Raw genomic sequence first — 20,156 nt, forward strand, 5'->3', positions numbered from 1 at the left:
AACGAAATTATAAATAAATTAGAGGAACATAAGATAGTTTGGGGTCCTGGGGTTTCATCAATGAAGACAGCTCCCTTTACGGAAATTCCCTCCATCCAATGTCTACAATTTATGCCTTCAGGGAGTTCTCTGGGGCATAAAGAGGTTAAGTTCAGGGAAATACAGATAGCATGTATCAGGGGGAAGTCTTTCTGGTGCCAAGACTGGCATTAGAACTGCTATGGCTGCCACTTCTCAAGGAGGATCTTGCAGTCTTAGCTGCTGATTGATATTCTGCATACAATTCTGCTTTGTCTTATATTGAGAGTATGAGGCAAGGATTTTTTTTTCTCCTTTTTCTAAATGCAATTTTCAGGTAGAAGGAAATGGAATGCTAATTTAAATAAATGATGAACATCAGGCATGTCATTATCTTGTCATTTATCCCAGGAGGCCACAAAAATATCCTTTAGTTCAACAAAGTAGATTTATGAAGTCTAAATTAAATATTTGTTTATTTTGCTGACCTTCCTTTTCTATTCATCATAGCTCTCCCTCCAAGGGGCTGGGTTACACAACATCATATCACTCCGGGCAGTGGGGGGCTTAGTTGAGGTCTCACACTTCAGGAGGACAGAAGTGAGGCAGTAGACAGATTCCTATTACGGCTGCATTGTACTCTCAGTCAGAGGGTCAATCACTCAGAATGGAAATGGAAGAGGAATGGATGTTTTCATGGCTGTCCCAGCATAGTATGCTGAGGAGATTTAATCCATCAAACACTTAAAGTTGTCTTTTCAACCTATCTTACTTTTCAGGTAGGGGAACTGAAACCCATAGAAGTTAAGTAAGTCACTTGTCACTATTTGGTGGCACAGATATAACTGGAACTCAGGTACCCAGAGCCTTCCTTCAGTGCCTTTCCCACTATCCCTGTGCCTTTCTCCCTCATCTTGGCAGATGAGGAAACCCAAGTTAGAAAGAGGAAATTATGGCGGATCAGAATTAAGAGCCCAGTAAGCTTTTTTTTTTTTTTTTTTTTTTTTTCCTTGAGGCATTGGGGTTAAATGACTTTCTCAGAGTCACACAGCTAGAAAGTGTTAAATGTCCGATTTCAGATCTGAACTCAGGTCCTCCTAACTTCAGGGCTGGTGATCTATCCACTGCGCTACCTGGCTGCCCCATCAGTATATAACACAAAAAATATATGGGAAATACAGCTACCATTGCAGATTAGAGGACAAGCTTAGATCGAAAGCTTCAAGAGTATAAATTTTGACATCTCACTTTCTGACAATGATATCTTGTCCCCTACATCTTACTTAGAATAAAACTTTTCTTTGGGACAGCTAGAAGTTCAAATTCAGCCTCAGCCCTTAGCTGTGTGACCTTAAGCAAGTCATTTCAAGCTGACTGCCTCTAAAAATAAACAAGCAACAAAAAACTAAACCTGTTCTTAGCCTTCCTGTGACCTCTGGTATCTAAGCCCAGCCCTCCTTTCTCAAATCAATTTTGCCATCTCTGGCTTCACTCCTATACACAGACCCTAATCCCATCATCTTTTGCTTTGGTGTTTCACTAGCTACTACTTAACATCTAGCTCCCTTGACCTCTTAGTCTTCCTGAATTGCTGCTTTTTATTCTTAGTGTTGTGCTACAGTTCCCTTTTAATGTGCTGACCCTAATGGTTACTCTGCCTCAGGTTATAACCATTCCCTCTTAAAGTCTGATAGGATAAAGGTCTTATATCTTCAGGCTATAATCATTCCTTCTTAAGGTTTGATGGGATAAAGGTCTATACATTTTAGACATCATTAGAATATTAGGAGCCTCTCCTGTACCTCCCTCCATTATGTCATCCTAGTTGCCTGCCCCCATTAAGACCAGCCAGATGATTTCAGGAAGGCTTGGAGAGACTTACATGAACTGATGCTGAGTGAAATGAGCAAGACCAGGAGATCATTATATACTTCAGCAACAATACTATATGATGATCAATTCTGATGGATGTGGCCATTTTCAACAATGGGATGAACTAAATCAGTTCCATTTGTTCAAGAATGAATAGAACCAGCTACACCCAGCAAAAGACCTCTGGGAAATGAGTGTGAACCACTACATAGCATTTCCAATCCCTCTGTTTTTGTCCACCTGCATTTTTTATTTTCTTCACAGGTTTAAGTGTACCTTCTTTCAAAGTATGATTCTTCTTGAGCAGCAAAATAACTGTATGGATATGTATACATATATTGTATTTAACATATATTTTAACATATTTAACACATATTGATCTACCTGCCATCTAAGGGAGAGGGTGGAAGAAAGGAGGGGAAAAATTGGAATAAAAGGTTTTGCAATTGTCAATGCTGAAAAATATATCTTTTGCATATATCTTGTAAATACAAAGCTATAATAAAAAATAGTCAGTAGCATCTATTTAAAACTATCAGTAATGGGTATAAATTGGAACCGTTCCCAATAAGATCAGGGGTGAAACAAGGTTGCCCACAATCACCATTACTATCCAATATTGTATTGGAAATGCTAGCTTTGGCCATAAGAGTTCAGGAAGAGATTAAAGGAATTGAAGTAGGTAATGAGGAAACCAAATTATCGCTCTTTGCAAATGATATGATGGTATACTTAGAGAAGCCCAGAGATTCTACTAAAAAGCTGTTAGAAATAATCCATGCCATCTCCAGCAATGAGATGAACCAAATCAGTTCTAATAGAGCAGTAATAAATTGAACCAGCTACACCCAGCGAAAGAACTCTGGGAGATGACTATGAACCATTACATAGAATTCCCAATCCCTATATTTTTGTCCTCCTGCATTTTTGATTTCCTTCACAGACTAATTGTACACTATTTCAAAGTCCGATTCTTTTTGTACAGCAAAATAACTGTTTGGACATGTACACATATATTGTATTTAATTTATACTTTAATATATTTAACATGTATTGGTCAATCTGCCATCTGGGGGAGGAGATGGGGGTAAGGAGGGGAAAAATTGGAACAAAAGGTTTGGCAATTGTCAATGCTGTAAAATTACCCATGCATATAATTTGTAAATAAAAAGTTATAATAAAAAAATTAAAAAAAAGAAAGAATCCACAACTTTTCCAGAGTTGCAGGAAACAAAATAAATCCACATAAATCATCAGCATTCTTATATATCACTAACAAAATCCAACAGTTAGAGATACAAAGAGAAATTCCATTTAGAGTAACTGTCGATAGTATAGAATAGTTGGGAATCTATCTGCCAAGGGAAAGTCAGGAACTATATGAGCAAAACTACAAAACATTTCTGTTATGGGCCAGAACTTGAAACAAGGTACTAAGTGGAATTGAGGAGACAATGGTTAAATCTAATTTAGCATTGATTTAATCCTACAACAAATAATGGTTTCCTAGTGATATAATGATTGGTTTATACTCAGTGTAGAGCATATAAGCTAGGAGCCTTATCCAGGATTGATTCAGAGACAAGGGCACTAGAAGCTCTCGGAGGCTGAGACAAATTCATTCCATCATCCACCTTTGTGGTGACTAGAGGCTGAAGCATGAACTTTTGGATTCAGAGAGATTCTTTGATGATGGGGAACATTTTTGTATCACTGTGGCCTAATAGGAACTTCACAAATATATGTTGACTAATAAAAACCTCTGGGGTTCATATTTTGGGGAACAGCCAGCAGTGACCCCTAAATCTTTTTCTTATATGATAATCACTCTTTCTCTTCTAAATAATTTTTAAGAAATAGGCTTAGCAGCAATTGAGATTCTATTATTTATACTTCAGTGCCCAGAAATATCCATTAGACCCTATTTCTGGCCACTATCCTACTTGCAAATTAATAACAAAACATTTGATTAAAAAGAGAAAAAAACCATTTAAATTGTTAGCACTTTCTTCAAAGTTTAAATTTATATCCTTGTATTTCCCTTTAGATTTATTTCCTCAAAAGGTTGAGTAAACATAGTAGAATTACCTCTGCCCAGATGAGGATTCCATGCAATGGTATTCCTTTCCCAGGGATATGAGTTTTATCTCAAATATGAGAAACAGCATGTTTAACAGGCAGGGGTTCCTACTTAACACTCATTGATTTTATGACTTGTGGAATTGTACTGTGCTCTTTGGGTTTCAACAGAACAGCTTATAAAATCAGGATAACGGTCCCAAGCCTTTTCTTAATCCTGGACAATTGTTCAATGATTACATTGAGTTCCTTTTTTCCCCACAAAGCTCAAAGTATGCAAAGAGCCTTTTTTGGCTCTCCTAGTTACAGCTCTAAGTTAGTAGGAGATTTTCTTTTCCTTTCTTTTCTAATTTTTTTTTTAAAAGCATTTATTCGAGCCTATTACCTGGCAGGCACTAGATTCCAGGGATAAAAATACAAGGAATGAAACAATCCCTACAAGTACATTAATAAATAGAATAAATGTACAAATGAATACAAGGTAGTTAGTGAACTATACCTCCCACATTAATAGATATAGATATAAATATATAGTGGTTTGGAAAAATCAGGAAAGGCTTCATATAGAAAGTGAAAATGGAGTTATCTTGAAGGAAGATTCAGATTCTAATGGGCTGAGGTGAGGAGGTTGAGTATCTTAGTTAAAATATTTATCTTTAATAAAACCAAATTTATTAGATTCTCTTGGAGTCAGTTAAAGGATAGCATAGGAACTTCAGTCTTTTAACTAAATATCCTGTGATCAGTCTTTGTTTTTAAAGGGTCTAGAAAACCAATGTTACTACTTGTATATAATACATCAGACACAAAATTCCAAATTCAAAGGTTAGCTTTGTTTTAGTCTGGGGAGAAGGCCATGTGGCAGAGGGGCAAGAGCTCTAGATTCTTAATCTGGATTGACTGCTAATTAATAAAGTGATTTTAGAAAGTTTTTGATTTTTCTAGATCTTGTTTTTCTCGGCTATAAAATGAATAGTCGGTGGAGTTTTCCATTAAAAGGAAACTTTGTCACTCTTGCTTCCTTCAAGATTCCAAAGTAATCACCTATGGACAAAAACAGAACCAGGAAGCTCATTCATCCATCAACAAATACTTATTACAGTCTACTATATGGCTAACCCTTGCTGCCTGTTTGGGGCTTCTAGGTGCTAAGAGAGTGTCTGGAGGATGCAGAAGCCATTCATAACTATCTTAATAACTATTAAGATAGCCCTTTTTGTTGTCAACACCTCCACTTCAATTGTCCAGATAACTTTGTGAGAGTAGGGGTCATTCTGAGCAATCTGAACTCTTTCCCTTTTATATTCCTGCTATTCAGTTACTACCTGCTGAGGGGGGAATCCCCTTTCCTCTCATCCCCCTCATCTCAGCCTCTATTGCTTTCATATTCTATTGATCCTATGGTTGGCCAGATCAATAAAGCACGTGTGGAATCCCTCCCCTCTTTGTCCCACCATTGCTTTTTTTATTTCTAGAGGTTCTTCAGCTGCTCTCATGATTTTATTTATCCTCTCTTTGCAGATGACTCATAGACTTACAGATCCAACCCAAGTCTCTCCCACATCACTAACTGCCTAGTGAACATTTCAAACTAAGTTTCTAGGAGACATCTCAAACTCAACATGTCCAAAATAGAATTTAATTTTAATTTTTTTTTGCAAATCTATTCCTTTCAAACGTTACTGTTTCAGGCAAAGTCAACCATACATATTCACAATCTCCATCTGAACACAATGATTTTAGAAAGGCCTGGGAAGATTTACATGAACTGAAGCTGAATGATACTAGCAGAACCAGAAATACATTGTACACAATAACAGCAAGAATATATGATGATCAGTTATGAAAAGCTTGGTTCTTCCAGTAATCCAAAGCAAATCCAATAGATTTTGGACAGAAAATGCCATCTGCATCCAGAAAAAGAATTAAGGAGACTGAATGTAGATCAACGCATGCTATATTCACTTTTTAATTTTTTTCCCCCCTCCCATAGTTTTTCCCCTTTGTCCTGATTTTCCTCTTCCAACATGATTCATAAAGCAATGTGCATCAAAATAAAGCATTGCCTGTTCATATTGTTATGTACTGAAAAATATGGCTCTTATAATACTTAGTGATTTGTATCACTACCCAATACATCTTTGATCAGACTTTTATGAGATACTTTTCTAATTCTAATTCTAGCTACATTGACTTTATTTGTGCCAAATTGTTTCAATTATATATAGTTGATCTTCCTATATTCACCTCAATCCCGTGTTAAGTTAAAAAGTCTCCTCCAATTATACTTGTGCACACACATACATGGATGGGTTTTTTAAAAAATGGATTTTGGGGGAACATTTACATTATTTGAAAAGTCATTTTTTTCCTTGAAATTAAATATAATAAGACTGTTGAAGAGACAAATGAATGTGTGTTTCTAGACTGAGAGATGGAGGTTTTTTCTGCCCTCACAAGTACTTCCAGACCATAGAAAAAACACACTTTGGCAGAGCTCTTACCTGGCAGCAAAAATCTGGCAATGTTTAGAGTACCCACAGAGTTGAGTGACTGTGGACTCTGTGTGTGCATGCACACATGCATATGTGCAGATGAGAAAATCCATTCAGATTCACAAAGGATTACACCTTCCTTCCTCTCCTCTGCCCTTCTCTGTAACTGAAATAATCTTTCATCAGCTTCTTGGGACAGATACTTGGCCTTCAGCTGTTCTGCTCCGTCCACTGGCAAAATGTTGTACAGACATTACTGGACACTGTCAGAGCACTGAATTTAATGCTTTTGCTTAATTGCTTTCTTGTAAAGTAAGTTTCAATCTACATATTTGCAAAAATAACTGTGATATAAAATTAAAAGGCATCAATAAATCTTATTTTTTAAAAAAATGAATTAAGTTCCATCTGTGTACTGTATTTTATTTATATTTACAAATTTGAGACCTGTATTTCTGGACACAATTTGGCCAAATTAATATTCAATGTCCACAATCTGTTTAGGAATATCCAATCTATAAACATCTACTTTGCTAAAGTGAAAAGTGCTGCTATTTATAAGTGTCTGAGACTTTTCTATTTTTGGCTTCTTTAGAGTATATATCTGGCAGTGGGACTTATGGGTCAAAGGATAGAGAAACTTTAGTCACTTTTCCCCCACAATTCCAAATTGCTCTCCAAAAGGCTAGATCAATTTACAATTCAATCAACAATATAGCAGTATGCTCACAACCCTTCCAATTTCAACCCGTTCCATTTTTTGTTATCTGTGCTGATTTGTTGTATGAAGTGAAATCTTAATGTTGTTTTGATTTACTCTTATCTTACTATTAATGTTTAAAAACTAATGAGATGATTCAAGGCAATTCCAATAGACTTTATGATGGAAAGTACTATCTATATCCAAAGAAAGAACTATGGAGACTGAATGTGGATCAGAGCCTAGTATTTTCACCTTCCTGTTGTTGTTTATTTTTTTTTCCCTTTTGATCTGATTTCTTGGACAGCATAATGAAAATGGAAATGTTTAACCTATATTGCTTCCTGTTTTGGTGGTAGGGGGAAAGAGAGAGAAAAATTTGGAACACAAAGTTTTTACAAAGATGAATGTTGAAAAATATGAAAAATATTTTTGCATGTATTTTGAAATTAAATACTATCAAAATGGAAAAAACTGTAAATATGCCTTTTAATGGCTTGCAAATTTTTGAGCACCTCTTATTCATATCTTTTGTCTATCCATTGGGAGATGGCTTTTGTCCTTATTCTTTGCTAGTCCCCTATATAATTCTGGCTCTCCCCCATCTCTATTGAATTTTACCTTATTAGACAAAGGCCAATCCATTAATCTGTCAAGATCATTTGCAGCCCAACACTGTCAAGCATCTGTAATCCTTTCAGCTTTGTATCATTTAAAAATTTGATGGGTTTGCAATGTATGACTTTAACCTAAGCTACTGATAAAATGTGAAACAGTACAGAATTAAGCACAGATCCCTGTGGTCTTCTTTCAGCCATTAATGAATATTCTCTTGTTCTGGTGATCCAACAAGTTCTGAATATTCTGGTACATATCTCTCTACATTTCATACGAGAAAAAAATAAGACATACTTTATTGAAAGCATTGCTAAAACCAGGGTAAACCATCATCATCATCACCAGAACATTTATAAAGTATTTCCAGGTTTATAAAATGCTTTTATGAATATTATCTCATGTTGTCCTTACAATAAGCTTGGAAGGATTTGTGTGTGTGCATATGTGTACTACTTTACAGATTAAGAAACTGAGATAGATTTGTCCAGGGCAACTGAACCTGGATCAGAATGGTGGTCTTGCTGATTCCTGATTCTAGGTCCAACTCTCTCTATTGTGCCGCCTGCCCAGCCTACGTGTGTAACTCCCTTCATCCATTAGTTAATTATTGGGATCTGGGTGATCCCCTGGGATATTACACCAGCAGGCCTTCCTGGTACCTATTAAAAACCAGGCTTCTGGAAATTCTGGAAGTGCTTGCAGCGAGGCTGAGCAATTGAGCAAGCTTGAGGGCCTAATCCCAGAACAGACTTTAAACCTTTTAACCACTTCATCAGCAGATCTTCTCTCATCCTCTAATAGGCTGTTATCTGGACTTATTACCCAGCGGGTAACATTTCCACCTCTTCTTATTCTCCCCATCTTGGTGATGCTGAACTCCTTCTTGACTGCCAATGAGCAAACATCCACCTCCAGTCACATCTATCTGAATCCTTTCCCCCTTCCCATTGTCTGCCATTAGGCTATCCAAAACACTAATTGTATAATGAACTTCCTTTCACTTTAGACCTCTTCATATTATCATATGACTCTCCAAACTCAACCAACTTATGTGGCTACCTATTGCCTTTAGAATATAAACTCTTCTGTTTAAGTTTTAAATGTCCTGTACAATTTGTCCCCAAATTATTTTTCCATTTTCCACTGGACATTACTACCCTTCCTACCCTCTGAAATCCAGCCAAATTAGCCTTAGAATGCAGTAAAGGTGTCAAATAATCTGCCAAGACTGAATTCTCATTCATCTCATTAGCATGCAAACTTTCTTTTCTTGTTAATAAATGGTAAAATTGTATTTATAGCAGAGAACTTTTAAAATAAATTTATGATTTATTATCAGTAAATGTTCGATTTGTATACCTATTTAATATACCTATATACTTGGAGTTGTGTAAAAATTTCTTGAGTGAAAAGGGATGGTGAGTGTAAAAAGTTTTAAGAAGCCCCAGTCTAGACAACAGACTTGGAAAGAAAATTGACAGCTTAATACAAGAGATATTAAAAAAAAACATGCCCAAGTAACAAACCCTCTAAACATCAGAATGAATCAAATAAAAATGAACAATCCCATGAAACAATAGAAAATATTAAATAGTCAAAAGATTGGGAAAAATTTATTCTCTCACTCTGGTGGTCCATCAAGTTCTGATTATTCCTAATTCATTGAAGAGTCCACATCTCCCTATATTCTACATAAGTATTATATACTTTATGGAAAGCATTGCTAAAAGCAGGATAAATTATCATCATCATCACTAGAGCATTTCTATAATTCGTTAAGGTTTATAAAATGCTTTTACAAATATTATCTCATCTTGTCTCACAAGAAGCCTGTCCTCATTAAAAAGTGATCTGGAAAAAATATCTAAAAAAAAAAATCACAGAAAACCATAACCAAAAAAACAAAAACAAAAACAAAAACCAATGAGTTTTGTTAACCATATTTCATAAAATATTGCAAAAAAAAACTTTCCAGACTCATTAGAACTCTGGTCACCATTTGAAAGAAATATAAAAATGAAAATTCCAGGGATGGTATAGTCATAATCCAGAACTTCCTAGTCCAATGAAAAAAATACTGTAAACAGCCAGAAAGAGTTCAAGTACTAAGGAGTCACAGTCATGTTCATATAAGATTTGGCAGCAACAATTTTAAAGAGAAGCATGTTTAGAAAGTGATATTCCAGAACACAAAAAACAAAAGCTGTCACCAAGAATAACTTACCTACTAAAACTTAGTGCACAGAGGAATAAAGGGACCTTTAATGATGAAAAAGAGAATTTCCAAACATTCCTAATGAATGAAAAGAAACTTTGAAATGCAAAAATAAAAGTCAAGGGAAAATAAAAAGGGAAAATATGTTTTAGCAATTGGAAAGGAATATACAAGGATGAAGTGTTTACTGTTTAATAGGGGAAGAAGAATCAATTGGCTAAATGACACAAATGATCTGGAAAGAATAGTTTTGATTCATGATGATCTTAAATGAAGAAAGAAAAGGGAAAGCAAAAGAGAGAGCTAGAGGGAGAGAAACTGAGGGTGTATGAAACTTGCTATTTTGTATCATCTCTGAGTGACAGTAGAAAACTATACAAATGGGGAGGAAGGAGGAAGGAAAGTATCACCTGAATTTCACTTTCACTGGAATTGATCAAAGGAATGTTGAAGATACATACATATATGTAAATACAAAAAAATTTTTAAGGAAATACATTCAAATCAATAGGGAAACAAGAAGGAACTGGAAGAGGGGAGGAAGAATTTATTAAGGGAGGGATTAGTTATAACCAAAATGAACTTCATTGTGAAAGGGTTTATATAAAGAAGGGTTAAAACAAAAGAAAGGATAAGAAGGTATATGTGGGATTTGTTCAAGGGGGAGATAAAGGAGAAAAGGGGATATAAATAGTATCAAGCATAGACCACTAATGCTGAGTATCTTCCTTTCTCTTTTACTTCCACCTACCTAAAATGTATGCCGCAAATAGAAGAAAAATAGGAGAATACCATAAATATTATAAAATGTATATATAAAATAAATATTTATAAAGGTTAATGACCACAGCTGTAAATGAGATAAACTCATCTATAAAAAGGAAATGAATAGCAAAATAGAAGGCAGAATTCAACAATATATAGTTTGCAAGAAACACTTCAGGGGAGGACTAAATGGTGGGGGAACAAGAAAAAGTATCTCTCTACTCCATAATTTTTCTATGCAGAAACAGAAAATATACCAGACTGAGTCCTGATTGGTAAACCTCTTAAGAAAAAAAAATCAAAGTCATTTTTCCAGTAGTATAGAGAGACAGAGTGCTCATGGGCATCAGGGACAGAGTCTGACCACGAGGGCCTTGCAAAGAATTCCAGTACAAGGAGAGATGATGCTATTAATGATTGCCAGCACCTTCCAAGCACTGAGAACTTAAAAGTGATTGGCCCAGGATCACACATGTCATGATGGGATTTGTATTTAACATTTTATTAGCAATGAACATAAATGAACATTTATCTGATTAGCTGGCTCAGATCTACTATTTTTTGCAGTATTCCAGGATGTCAGGGATAGATAGCTCAGGCTGGGAACCTGCAAGCTTGCAGTGCTCCCAAATAATTCTGATGCAGAGCAGAGATGGACAGCTGCCTTTCTGCTCTGAGCTTCACTAGTTCCTGACATACTTGTGCACTTTCTATCTACAACTTTTAATCCAACATAACACGAAAAACAACTTATTGGAAGAGAAGCTAGATTTTGTTCTACCCAAATACTTTTATATAACCAACAGATGCAACTAGATGTCACAGTAAATAGAGTACTGGGCCTGGAGTCAGGAAGACTCATCTGGAGTTACTAAGTGTGTGACCCTAGGCAAGTCACTTCATCCTGCTTTTGCTCAGTTTCCTCATTGAATTGGAGAAGGAAATGGCAGACTACTCTAGTATTTTTGCCAAGAAAATCCCAAATGGGATCACAATGAATTGGATGTGACAGGAAAACTACTGAAAAATAACTAATAAACAGAATGGTCTTGCATTTCTTAGACTTCATGCTGATCTAGACTTACATGACTATTTGTTGCAGAAAATCTTCTGTGAGAGATTACCTCTTTCCCCATCATATTTTCACCCAGAATATCCTTAACAGAACATCCTTTTAGAACATTCTCATAAAGATTTAATGGTGTTGAGAAAAAAGGGTTAAGTGTTTGTTTATAGCTGCTGATGTCACTAGCTTTATTTGGTAATGATACAGTACATCAATACCTCCATTATACTGATATCAGCCTCTCTGAGATATTTTCAACACGGGACACATACTTATGTTCAGGTTCATTTCATCAGGTACTGAGATGTCAGAATCCAAATGTGGTGGCTGGAGGTAGCTTCTCAATAAAGAAGATAAGCTCTTCTCATTTTGCATCTATTTACTATCTTTTTTCCAAATAAATCCACACATGTCCTTGAAATGATATGACTTGTTTAGGTCTCATCCCTTTCATTGTTTTGTGAGGTGGTACTGCTTATAGTCATCCTCCACTTTATTTGCTAAGTTTGCTCGTTCTCTAAACCAGTGCTCCTCTGAGCAATGGTATGCTGACAAAATGATGAAGTGTTTGCTGGTTGAGACCGTTTCCATGCTCTTTTGGCTTTGTAGTTGTAGTGTGACAAATTCACATCATAACTACTCTAAAAAATGGTGAAAATTAAAGTCCTGACTTCCCATTTTTTAGAGTCAATAGCTTGTTAAAATAAATTGAGCTGGGAACTACTGCACATTGTTTTCCCATCTTCCGCTTAATTTTAATTTGGTATCGATTTTTATCTTTTCTCTTGCCTGACTGCATACAGAAAGCCAGTTAGAAAATGAATTCCTACTTCAATAATCAATTGTTTTTTTATCTGTTAGATATAGTCAATTTCATCACTGTGATATTCTTTTGACTCCCTTTTGGATCTATATAACACTTTTCAGTAGTCCATAAGCCCTTGTCTCCATCTTTCTATATCACTTTTCTCTCTATATATATCCTCTCCCTCCGCCCCCACTAAAGTTTAAGTCTGACCACATGACTTCCTATTTAGAATGTTAATAAATATCAATTTTGTTTCCATGCGTTTCCATGCTTGAAATGTTCTCCTTCTTCAATTCCACTTCCAGGAATCCCTTTCTTCCATCAAGACACAACTCAAATGCTGTTTTCTGTAAGAGGCCTTTCTGGGTCCCCTTGGTTACTAAAAGTTACTATTTATTATATTTATGCCTATTTATTTACATGGTACCTTCCTCATTAGAATGTAAGCTCTCTGAAGGAAGGAAGAGTTTTTTTATTTTTTCTTTTGTATCCCTAGTATTTAGCACACTGCCCAAATAAATATAAAAAATGATTATGTGCTAACTTTAGAATCTTTCATTTTATAATTAATATCATATTTCATTACTGAGTATGAAATTCGATATTAATTTGGTTTAGAAGACTTATTCTTCACAGAATTTCTATGCTCCTTTAGCTCTTCAACAGATTATGTACAATCTGCATCTATTGTCTTGTTTATAATTACCATAAGCTGGGATTGTCTTGTTTATAGTCACCATAAGATGAGAGGACTAAGTATCCCAAGAAATGAGGTTTCTTGTGAAATGACAAAAATCAATTACTTTCTCTATATGATTCTCTATAGATTTAGATTCATCTTTTTTTTTTATATCGCTAGGTTTCATGGATAAATGTCAATATTGACATGGTTTAATTTCTCCGGTTTTATGATTAGTTATTGGACAAACATATCGATCACACCACTCATCAATGTCAGGTACTTAGAACACCAGTAATTAATGTTTACAGATGGTCTAAAAAAGTGCAATCCTCATTATCCTCTTCCCTCTTTTAGACTACTGTCTCCTTATCACTGCAGGAATAGTAGTAGAAAGAGACCATACAGGAATGAGGATGATTTAAATTTTTTTTTGTTTGTTTCATGAGTTACCAGGGGCAAAGAATTCATCACCTAATAGTAAATTTCCTAGGACTAGCCCGTCTTTTTGGTGACATGAAGACACTTGCCAATCAAGATGACACTTTAGGTAGAATTTTTATGGAGGAAGGTCCTAGTTAAAATGCAACGATGACTTGTCAAGGTGGCATGTGCCTCTAATCCCTCGTGCTGGGAGAGGCTGAGGCTGGAGGATCTATTGTCTAAATTGTGGTAAGCCTACAGTTGACTGGATGTCTGAGTAAAGTACAGTATGGTGAGCTCCTGAAACCTACCAGGGTGTGTAAGGATGGGAGTGTGAGGATGGGACAGCTAACCTGTTTCAGAAAAATGGAGCAGGTTAAAGTTTCTATTTTATAATAATAATTCATTATTGTCCTCCTGGCCCAGGAGAGATGGGAGACGCCGTCTCAAAAAATAAAGGTGTAATTTGGGAAAAGAGGATTTCTTCAACTTTGCCAAATGAGAGGGACTTTTGTAAAGCAAAGATTGGGGCCTTCAGGAGTTGAAGCAGAAAATAAGTTAGGACTTGGGTAAATCTGTAGAAAAGAAAGCACAGGCCTGTAAACAAGATGAGGGGTGGGTCATCCTTGGGTGATAGAATCCCTTTGACCATCTCTCCCTGCTCTGTCCTGCCCATTACATATATAGGGCAAATTGAAGATCCCCAGAAACTTTGACAAGTTCATCTTGGCTATGAGACTGGAAGTAACCTGTTCCCTCTAGAAAAATTCTAATTTGTCTCCCTTCTCACGGACCAATTCTGCCTAATCAGAGATGGAAAAAAAATAGGTCAAAAAGGCTTTACAATGGGCACTGCTCTGGGATCCAGGTAGAGTTTGGGGACCTCTGCTAAGTACATCACAGCAATTGTCAAGGCACAAAAGGCAGAGGGAACCCTGAGGTGCTGGCCCTGGGACTGAGAGAAAGCTCATTCTCCTGAAGAAGCAGGAAGTGGCATCGTGGTGGCAGGGGTGAAGGAATAATGTCACACGGTTGGGGGGGGGGCAGAGCTGGCTGGCATAGAAACCTTGTTTGAGAGGAGTGACTCACAGCCCTTGGATAAGCACCTCACCCTACATTTGGATGCCAAACACAGTGTTCCTCAGCATATCTAGGCCAATTGCACTCAGAATAGGCAAGTCTAAAGACTGGGCTGAGAATAGTTTTAATGGGCTCCTTCCTTCCATCTAGAGGACAGAGGGATTTCCACCATGGCCACGTCCCATGCCAACTGGGTGGCAAGGTGAGAGAGGGCAAAGAGAAACCAGGAGAAGTTGTTTGCCCAGTGTGGTCACTAGAAAAGGTACTAAATTTGGTGACAAGTAACCCGGGTTCACATCCTGGCTTTGCCACTAACTACTTGTATGTTCAGGAACAAGTCACTATTTCTTCACACTTCAGTTTCCTAAGCTGAAAAATTTGAGATTTGGAGTAGATGACCTCTAAGATCCATTTCCAACTCTAAATCTATGATATTATGATTCTATGATCCTAAGATTAGGGTCCTCAATCATTTCCTCATGAGGAACTGTTTTAATACAGCTGAGTAAAAAAAAAATTAAAGGGGAATGGCAGAGGGGAATTCTTAAAATACAGGGGACCACTGTGGCAGCAGGCGATTTGGAGATTAAAAAGGTGAGAACTAAAATTGAATGGTAGAAATAGAATATTTACAGGAGTCAGTGAGAAAAGTAACATTGCATATTGAGACATACTCATATGAAGAAATCTAGTAAGTTCCAACCAATCAACGATCCTGTGCTAGCCATTGTGCTGGGTATTACAGATACAGAAATCTATGTGCTGAGTACTAGAGATAAAATTTACAAAGAAGATAGTTCCCATCTTCAATAAGTTTACATTCTTTCAAGAGAAACAACATCTAAAAAGCATATATGAATAAGTATAAGGTAATTTTGAAGAGAAAGGTACTAGATGCTGTGGTATCTGGAAAGGCTTTAGGTAGAAAGCTGAGCTTTGAAGAAAACTAACTCTCGTACTTGGAGACTTCACATTCTCTAAAGCTGCTGTTCCAAACCTTCTCTTTTCTAAAGCCACAATTCCTACTTTTACCACTCCCTCTCAGGAGAAGACCTTGACTCATAGTTTGCTGGGGGGGGGGGAGGGAAGATTTGTTTTCTGCAAATTTTCCTTTTCAATTCCATATTTCAAATCATTTTGGTATACTTCCTAATCCGATGCACCTTTGTTATAGAATTAGAGAGTTCAATATCAGCCATCTATACAACTTTATTTTAATTACGAGGATATCTAAGGCAATCTACTTTCTTTTTATCCAAATATAATGACACTATTGGAAACATCATTTTGACACATTTCTCTGATTTCAAGAACTGCTCTAGGGGATTCTGACCCTAAGTTCTTCTGTATCCCAAAGATCATCTCAAGAGAACTTAGCTCTCTTTTTATGCAATGGTATCAGGAAGTTTTGTTTGCTATGCCCATACCACAAGAAACCCAACTATATCTTCAACACTAACATGTTATTCTTCCAATTCCTGGCTAGGTATTTTCTTCTCCAAACCATAATAATTTCTGAGGTCTAAGAATAGAGGAAAGGTTCAAGAGGGTTATATAATTTTTCCAGGTCTCTTTGTCAGATTGTTAGCTCCTATGGGGCAAGTACCCTTATCCTTTCTTCCCCTTCCTCTCTGTTTCTATTTCCTATAGAAATGGGGCCAGAAGATATGAAAAAATCTTCCAAAAGAATTGTAAACTGAAGAAATATCAACAAATATCTGAAAATTATTCAAAAAATCATGAATGCTCAGAGCAAGGCAAAATAATTTAAAGTAACCCTGAAGTACCACTTTATAACAACCAAACTGCCAAAGTCAGCAAAAGCCAAAGTTGAAAGGGCTGTTTGGAAGGAAAAAAATGCTAATTCAACGCTAATGAAGCTATAAATGGGTCCAAATGCTCTGGAAAACAATTTGGAATTATTTAAGAGAAGTTACTAAATTATTTATACTTTCTAATCCCAGGAGCCCACTACTATAAATCTGAGAGTCATTTACACCCCAAGAAGATCAACGACAGAAAGTAAAACTGTTGTGTACCAAAATATTCTCAGTAACAGTGTTGTAATATGAGAAAGTACAAAGAAATTATGTGTCTCATTACTTGGGAATGATAAAAAAATTATGATCTACAAATATAATTATGAAATAGCAAATAGAAAATATATAAATTCAGAAAAACATGGGAAAATTTGTATGGCCTGATAAAGCAGGGCCAAAGGAAAAATAAATATAGAGGCCACTGACTTCAAGAATATAAATGAAAATAACCCTGAAGGCAGCTAAACTCAGGTCAAATGAAAAGGATAAAGTTCAGAATTATTAAAGGGCAGGCAAAATAAAATCCTATAGGTCTTTTCTTCCAAGATTTATTCTTATTCTTTTTGACAAGCTTCCTTCTTCTCCTTCACCCCCAGACATTCTATGGCTTTTTTCCCTTAATGATACCCCAAGACAGAGGGACAAATCGACATCATTGGTGCAGGTGTCTTATCTAACCTTATACAGCTTGTGCTTTTGATTCTGGACATCAAATAGTACCTCTCTGATCTGAAAACCAGGAGCCACGAGTAAAACGTATTAATGGTAAACTATAGCAAGGTTCAGGCTCTGCTGGCTGGAATCTCCATCCAGAGGCAAAGGATCTCATCCAAGGCCCAAGTCATATGCTTTATAGGAAACTGGACTGCTGTTCAAGGAAAAAGTCTATTCCCAGACCAACTTCAAGAGGTCTACTAGGACAGGAGTCTTTCCCAGAAATGACTAGGTTGGAAGAAGCCTCCACTTTGTGGGCTATTTGACTCATGCCCATTGCTTTCCAGTAAAAACAAACCTCTGGCAGATTTGTGGAAAGAAGTAATCATTCCACTCTAAACTCATTTCTCTGTCTTCCAATTACAAGCATAGGAAGAGGTACAGATGCTACAGATAAGGAAACTGAGGCTAGAGAAGTTAACTGAAGGGTCCAAAATAATTAAGAAGGGAAAAGCACTGGATAGGGAATACTTTCTATAGAAGGTGGGGTTTGAACTGGGAAGTCAATTATTCAGAAGGGATCTTAGCAATCACTTAGTACAAAATCCTCATATGAATATGGGTTATTATTTTTGTAAGTAATAATAAGCCACTGTCAGCCATTAACACATCAGTTTTATTTAGCTTATCAGGTTACTCTAAGTGTCAGTGTTAATCTTGAGGGAAGATGGCCCTAGCCCTAAGACTAGAAAATCTTAACAGGGAGGGTGGATCAGGGTGCAACTCCACAACTAGCTGAGCTTGTGCTAAAGAATGGATGCCACATACACATTTATCCTAGCCTACTTCAGTACTGAATTTAAAAATTTCATGCTTAGAAGGAATTTCAATGGTCATTCTAGTCCAATTTCCAACTCATTATATACATCCCTTCTACACAATTCTATTCATTAATCCTTGTTTTACCCCTGGAACCACTCAGAAGACTAATCCCTCTTTCACAAAATAGATCTTCAAATATTTAAAGTTACATATTTGTTAGTCATTTATTTTCTATTCTAAGTACAGTATAGGGGCAGGTAGGTAGTGGATGCTGGGCCTGGAATCAAACATTTCCTACTTGTGTGACACTGGGCATCATTTAATCTTGTTTACATTACTTTCCTCATCTGTAAAATGAGGTGGAGAAGTAAATGACAAACCACTCCAGTATCTTTGCCAAGAAAACCACAAATCAGGTCATGAAGAGTTGGATACTACTCAAAAATGCCTGAACAACAATACTAAAGCATAGTATTACTCCCAGCTCTTTCAAGTATCTTTAATAAGACACTAGCTAGATCTCTCCCCATCATGACCACCTTCCAGCTTGCCAATGTCTCCTTTATACCAAAAAATGAAAGTATACTCCTCAGAAACTTGTTTTGATGCTTCTTCTAATTCAGTCTCATTAACAAAATGGATTATTTGGTGGCAAAGATCTGATCTCTCTCTTTCCTTCTCTCTCTCTCTCTGTCTCTGGCATTTGTGCTCTTAAGAGATTAAATGACTGCTTTCATTCACTTTTCTTTTTCCACTCTTTTCAAAGGTTGTTTGGAAATTCAACAGTTCATCTAAAGCTTCAAAATAGGCCAAAGAGAAATGACTCATAGATTTCCAAAGGCCAGTAGGAAGAGAGGAATCTGGAAGGATTGTATGAGCCATGGACAGTAGAGGTTAGCACACATTTGCTGTTCATTGCTTTTGAGATGTAGAAGCTCATATGCTTTCAGTGGCTCTCCATAGCCTACTAGAAAATATCCACCACACTATTCATCTTGACACTGAAAGGCCCTGTCAAGCAAGTCTCAACCTACTTTTCCAGCTCTTTCTTCCACTTCCCCAATATGCATCCTTGACTCAAGAAAGCCTGAATTTAGAATTACAGTTGGCAGAGGGCAGAGATGTGAGGTGAAAATAAGGAAGCAAACTAGGAACTTGAATGCTAGGATGAGAAGTGTTTAATTTATGCTGCAGGGAAGGAAATGATGGACTAGAAATGGGAGAGAGGTATGGAGAACAGGGGAGACTATGAAGAGGTAATGAGAATTTGGATAGGTTGGTAGTGGTAACAGCATCTGTGTAGTGTTTTAAAGTTGTCAAAACACTTTATGAAAATTGGCTCATTTTATCCTCACAACAAATTGGCAGTAGATGCTATTATTATCTCCTTTTTACAGATGTGAAAACTGAGGCAGAAGTTCGGAACATTCTGAGAGTGAAATGGAAAAACTACATGGATGGGTTCAACAGGCACTTGGAAGTATGGGAATAAAAATTGGGGAGAGGTAAAGGGTGTATATATGTGTATTTGGGAGTCATTTGCATAAAGAGTATAATTAAAACCACAAGAATAAATAAAATTGTTAAGGGAACAAACTCGAGGGGAAAAAAAAGAAGACTAAAGATGCCAATGTTTTGTGGACTCCAGGAAGAGAAGGAAAAAGAAGTTAAGGTTAAGGAAGAAATTTAGTGGCTACATTAAATATCTGTGGATCCAGGACTGCACACAAAATAGTTCACATAGTCTAACAGATTTAGCCTGAGGTTCAGATATCAGCCCTGTTCATAAATGACCTGGCCAAATTGAGGACACAATCTACAGGAAAGATCCCTGTAATCCCTACATGTCTTGGCTGAACCCGCTCCTTGATTTTTCCCTGTATTATCTTGCCAGATAACTTCAAGATTTTCTTGATTACTGGTCCTGGTTCCTCCTGTCCCACTGTTGTCCACATCTCACAGTGAATTTGGGGAACAGCAATAGAATAAAGCTATGACAAGATTACATGTTCAAATGTTTTTGTTTGATTTTCAAGACTCTT

Source organism: Antechinus flavipes, chromosome X, assembly GCF_016432865.1.
Source record: "Antechinus flavipes isolate AdamAnt ecotype Samford, QLD, Australia chromosome X, AdamAnt_v2, whole genome shotgun sequence".
NCBI classification, from domain to species: Eukaryota; Metazoa; Chordata; class Mammalia; order Dasyuromorphia; family Dasyuridae; genus Antechinus; species Antechinus flavipes.